We start from the raw sequence: 6,349 nt of genomic DNA, 5'->3' as shown, positions 1-6,349 counted from the left end.
GGCCTTGCCCACCCGTGACACACTGGCTCACTCCCAGCCAAGATTAAGTCCCTTTTTGGGCCAAGGATGAGGCCACCAGGCATCTCAGCACAGCATTCAAGGGCCTCTGCCCTGGGCTCCCTATAGGATTCTGACTTCTTCCGAGCCCACGCCGTGTGTCTCAGCTCCTATGCCAAACTCATGTGGTTCTCCCTGCCTGCAGTGCCCTCTCTCCTTGAAATCCTCCTTCAAGGACAGTTCAAATAACACCTCATCCAGAGACTTTCTGGGCCCTCCTAAGTGATCCCTTTCGCCTGCCCTCCTTCCCAGAGCCCTCTGTTCTCGTCTACCAGAGTATATTCCATCTTCTGTCCCATTAGTTATTGGGGTACCTCATTCTCATTTCAGGTTAGGAGCTTCTCAGAGGTTGAGGCTGTCAGCCGGGCATCCCTGTGACCTTCTAAATGCGAGGTGGCATGTTCAGCCTGGCCTAGTGAAGGGGTTATCTGCACTAATTCAGGGCCAGACAAACTTGAGTTCTAAGCCCAGTGGGACTACTTACCGCTGTGCTCTTAAGCAAGTCATAGCACCTCCCTAAACCTCTATGTTCCAACCTGCAAAATGGAGATAAAACCTACTTCAAGCGCTTTCGTGAGAATAAACTGAGTTACTATTTGTATGACACTTAAGACTGCCTGACACAGTGTTCAATGAATATCATTTAGTAGCAAATCTATGTTCAAGGCACTGAGCTGAATGTCTACAGAGAAGCACAGGAACAAGGATATAACTGGACCTTTGTTAAAATCCTAGCTTTGCTATTTACCAGCTGCAGAACCTTGGCCAAGTTATTTAAGTCTCCTCTAAGTCCTTTTTCCTTATTTATAAAATGGCAACATTTCTACCTCCTCCCTCAAAGATGATGCAAGGATCAAAAGTAATAAAAGCACAGGGAAGAACTCGGTACATTTCAAGTCCCTGCAGAGATGTTAGAAATGTGCGTCACCGTGCTCCCAGCAACCCAAGGACTCGAGCAGTCTGTGACCTGGTGGAGGTGGGCAAGCCTACCTGCACACCATGACAACCAGGCAAGTCCAGACTAGTTTCCCTGGCTGGGCCAGAACCTTGATAGGCCTCGGGATTGGTCCGTGCCAGCCATGCCTTGGCCACAGATGGAAAGAAAGGGTCTCCATTCTGATTCCTAGTTCCCTCCAGTCCTGGTGCCCATACACAGACAGGGGCATCCGCCCTCCCCCGGGGGCATTCAGCTGCATGGACCAGACCTCCCGAGGGGGTCTAGATTGTTGTTTTAATGCAGCTCCAAGAGGGCCTCAGCTCTGGGAAAGGTGACAGGTATTTCCAGACCCCCTTGGGATCATGGGGGTGAAGGTGGGGGTGGATCTCAAGTAAGGAGCCGGCGACCGCACCTTGGGACTGCCATTAACTGTGGTCTGCCACTGCCTCTATGCCCCACAGGAGATAAGCGGCCCTTCCCAGCTGCAGCCTGAGCTATCACGGGCAAGAACGCCCACTGCAAACATGAAGAGTGGCAGGGAAGCCTGTGCACTCAGGGCACATCACCTTTGAGCCTCACTGTTGGATGGGCCCAGTGATACCTCACAGAGCTGTGGAAACAAATAATGGGATAAAGCAGCTAAATGAGTCTGACAACTAGCAAGAGCAAGTGCCCACGCGCATACTCCCTTCCTCCCTTGGGTCAGCCCTGCAGGAACTCACCATCTTCTGCAGTGTTGAGTTTGAGACTTTTGCCTTTGAAGCTCAGCTGTCCCCCAGCCACCTGGGTTTTGGCTAGCGTCTCTGCCAACTTGGCAATGTCTTCAGAGGCCATGTTGGACACGCTGGTGGGCTCCCCTGGAAATCTACAAACTGAGAAGGCCAAAGTTTCATTAAGAGAGAAGAATCTCCTGGGGTCCCCTGCTTGGGGAGGGCAGGGTAGGACATCGGCTGCTTCAGGGGCCTGAGCCCTCCTTCCCTACTACAGAAATCTCAAGGGCTAAGCCACTGGGAGAAACGGAAAGAAAGAGTATTACGGAAGGAACAGTTCTAAATGGTGGAGGAGGTAGCAAGAAAGCAGAAGAATCATATTTTGCCTCTGAAGAGTTACCATCTTGCTACAAGTCCCCCTCTGCCCAACTGCCCCAGCTGGGACATCCAGTAAAGCCAGAGAAGTCACACAGCTGCTGCACCCTGGTGAGTGGTGATTGAGTCTCAGACTCGTGGCTGCAAAGAGCTTGTCCCAAGCACACACCTGCCTGATCATCTTGGCTGCTCTCTGTTTGAGGGTCCCATTTCTCAAACAGGACGTAGATAGCTATGGGATCCAGGTCATCCATCCCAGAGAATGCCCCACCACCCACGCTGGCATGACTCCGGGGGTGGGGCACAGGGGACAGCCCACTGCACATCTGGTTTCAACCTTGGCCAGGAGACAAGGCAGCCCATGGTGGTCAGAGCTCAGGGGTTCCTAGGAGACCAGAGGTCTCTACATCACAACGGCCACCATCACAATAGACCAGGGGCACAGTCGCTGAAAAAAGGAGCTTCCGGCCTGGAGCTCAGCAGACTGATAGAAAAGGAATACTCCACTTCCCCAAAGAGGAAATGGCAGGTAATCCGGGGAGACCAAGGAAGACTGATATGGGGGGATTGAACTAGGAGATGCCCACTAGGAGACTCCTACCAGAACGATTCCTCTCCCAATCTGGTCATCCTCAAGATATAGTTGTGATAGCTCCCCATCCTCCCACTCGCCCAGGCTTCAAATTGCCAACTTCTCACCCCTTCTCCTTATCTTAATCCTTATCGCCCTGGTCTGTCTGTCTTTATCAACATGCAAGAATTCTTCTTCTGGGAAAGGAGGCGTCAACTCATTCATTAAACATATATTGAGTACTACTGTGTGCTGGACATTGTTCCAGGTACCGGAAGTACAGCAGTGAATGAAACAAAAACCCTGCGCTCTCGAAACATATATTCTAAACAAAATATTTAGTTAAACGAGGCAGTACCTGATAAGAAAAATAAATAGGGAAAGAAATGAGGTAAAGAATTGGGGGGTGGGATGGGTGTGTGTTGCAATTTCAAGTAGAATGGTTAGAAAAGGTATTATTAGGAAAGAAACATAGACGTGATGGATGTCAGGGACTGGGCCATGCAGATACGTGGGGGAAGAGCATTACTGCAAATGCAAGGGATCTTATGGGGGAGAGGAACTTCAAGGAGGCCACTGGGCCTGGAGAACAGAGAGGGAGGATGAAAGGGAAGTAAGAATTAACGAGAGGCCCAAGTCACAAAGGCCATTTTAAAAACTGTGGCTTTTATTCTGAGTGGCAAGGAGAGCCCCTGGAAGGTTTCCAGGAGAGGAGAGAGGTGATGTGACACATTTTGACAGGTTCCTCTATCTGACGAATTCAGACGGTGCTCCAAAGAGGAGATGAAACAATGAAAATTAGCCCCAAACCCCACCACCTCTTGCGGTTCTGGGAGGGGACAATTTGAGACCAGAAAAGTGGTGGTGGAGCCTCCAGGTGGAATAGGAACACGATTTATCAGCTGGAGGAAAGCCCATACCCTTTAGTGTACACACACGATCCACATGCAAGACTAAGAAACCGAAGCACAGAGGGTGAATTCATTTGTCCATAGTCTGCAAAGAGGAAACCGGCAGAGCAAAGACAAACAGTAAATACGCAAACAGTCCTCTTCCTTCTCGGCAGGGGCGTCACACTTTCTCAGGTGCACAAACCTCGCTTCTGCGAAGCGTTAGCAGTGACTCACGCCGATTCCCGAGGGCTGCGGCGTCAGCCCAGGGCCTCCGTGGGTGTGAGCCTATTGGGAGGCGGCGGCGAAGGAGCGACGCGCGAGTTGGGGCCGCAAATGACAGGCGGGCAGCGTGGGAGCCCCACCCGGGATTCCCCACCAGGGATCCGTGGCGGACGCGCACCGCCTCCACTTTACACCGACGCTAACAGGAGACGCCACTGCTGGCAGCGGCGGGATGGGCGGGCCGGGCGAGCCAGGAGCCCTCTCTAAGCCTCAGTTTCCCCATTTGTGAAAGGGGCCAGCAGCCCCACTCCCACACCTCCGCGCTTGGCCATCGCAGTCGCTGGGGAGAAGGCGCTCAAGGGCGCCGCACCTTCCTCGCCCAGTTCCACAGCCGCCCCGCCCCCCACCCCAGGCAGGTGACAGGGAAAGGAAAGGGACCTCGACCTTACCGTAAACAGACGCAGCCGCGTGGGACGACCCAAGCGCGTGCGTCCGACTGGCGGACTGATTTAGGGTGCGGGTCAGGTCAGGGGCGCCGCCTCCGAGTCCAGCAGTTCCGAAGCCCAGCCCGCCTGTCCGTCAGCTCTCTTGGCAGTTCTCGCCACTCGCGTCTCGGATACCACCTGCTCCCCGCACGGCAGCGGATGATGGCGGAGGAGGAGGATTTTGAAAGCCGGCAGTTTCTTTCCTTGGATTTGATTTGTTCGAGGCCCAGACGGCTGCCCCTGCCCCTGCGCGCGTGGCCTCTCGGGTATGGTAGTCCAGTTCTCCCGCGCGAAGCGCGACGGAACGCAACTGCGAACTACGACTCCCGTGATACACCGCGTCCAGAGCGCCTTCGAGGGCTACCTCTTTTCGGCTTCTGGCTCTTTCTCCCCGAGACCACAGGGCGGCGTTTAGCCGCGAGCGCCGCGGGGGACTACAATTCCCTTAATGCCTTGCGGCCGAGCGTCCCAGCCCTTCCGGAAAGGTGCTCGTTCATAGAACTTTATTGACAAAGGCTGGCACTGTTCAGCGAGAAATAGGTGTCCATCTTCTGAAATGAAAGCTTCGGCCTTTTTTGTCCCACGAAATTGAAAGGACATTCTAAGCCTTCCGCGTAAATAGCCACAAATTACTTGATAATTAAAAAGAGGAAATAGTAACCCTATAGAAGAGAAACTCTGCCACAACATCTTCACCCAAGCGATCTATGTTAACATCAATAACGAACAAACTGATACCGATCGCACACCTCCCGCTGTGATGCACTGAGGACACAGCATCAATATCAAGTCAGCAAGGCATAAAATTAATCTGATCATGGGCAAACATCAGACAAACCCAAACTGAGGAACATGTTACAGAATAACTGGTCTGTACTTTTCCGAAAACATTTGTCATGAAAGACAGAAAAGCCGAGGAACTGTTGTAGATTAAGAGAGACTAAAGAAAAGGACAACTAAATGCAATACATAGTCCTGAATTAGGTCTTGGAGTTGGGGATGGGGTGGGGATTACTATAAAGGGCAATACTGAGACAATTGGCAAGACTTGACTGTATATGAGATAATTTATTGATTTTTTTATTACTATATTGGGTTATTTAAGTGACTGCCCTTGTTCTTGGGAAATCTATGCTGTAACCTATTCTCAAATGGTTCGAAAAGGTGTATACAGGTTTCTCCGCTATCCAAAAGTAGAGTGGCAAAATGTCAACACTAAGTGAATCTGGGTGAAGGGTATCCGGGAGTTCTTTGAAGATGTTGGCCACTTTTCTGTAGGTTTGAATTTTCTAAAGTGTCAGAACAAAAGTAGTTTTTTTCTTTTCACAAAAACCTCTTAACCACTATATAAATAATATGTGTTCATCATAAACACTTCGACCAATCAATATTGAGCAGGAAAAAAGAAAAGTAAACATTACTGAGAAACTCTAGCACCCAGAGACAATCACCATCAACATACACAGCCGTCTTTTCCAAAGTTACCTCACAACTCAGCCCACACACATGCTTTTGCACTACCTGCAGTTCAGAGTTAAATATTACAAGCCAGATCCTGTCGCATACAGCTTATTTAATCTTTGCAAGCACAAAGGAAGGGAGTATCATTACCACCCTTCCCAGCACATAGCTGAGAAAACCGAAGTGCCAGCCCCTGGTTCCCAAGACTACTCAGATGTGGGTCCCCTTTACACCCTCCTTCTCCTCTTCCTACAAGGCCCATATTAAACACCACCTCTCCCAGGAGGCTTTTCTACACCACTCCAGGCCAGATGAATTGCCTTCCTCTGGGCCCCCACGGGAAGCTGCAAGCCGGCTCAGCAGTGGGTCTGCAGCTTTGAGGGCTTTTTCACAGAGTTAATAGTAATCTTGAGAGCTTCCTCTGCAGTCATCTTGGCAGCATCCTCTCCGGGCCAGGCCTGTCATAGGTGCTTCAGGTTTCTTCATTTTAACTGGATTCCAGCCAGAGTCATCAGATATTTGCTTAAAATGAATCATCACTGAGAAGGCTGAGACGCTCCCAATTAGGCCCAATGCTATTCCTGTGCCGATTCCAGCTAGGACCAATCAAATCGATCTAGGGGGTTCTTGAGGGTGAT

Source organism: Pteropus medius, unplaced genomic scaffold (genome assembly GCF_902729225.1).
Source record: "Pteropus medius unplaced genomic scaffold, Ma_sr-lr_union100, whole genome shotgun sequence".
NCBI lineage: Eukaryota > Metazoa > Chordata > Mammalia > Chiroptera > Pteropodidae > Pteropus > Pteropus medius.
Note: the sequence above shows the minus strand (reverse complement) of the source record.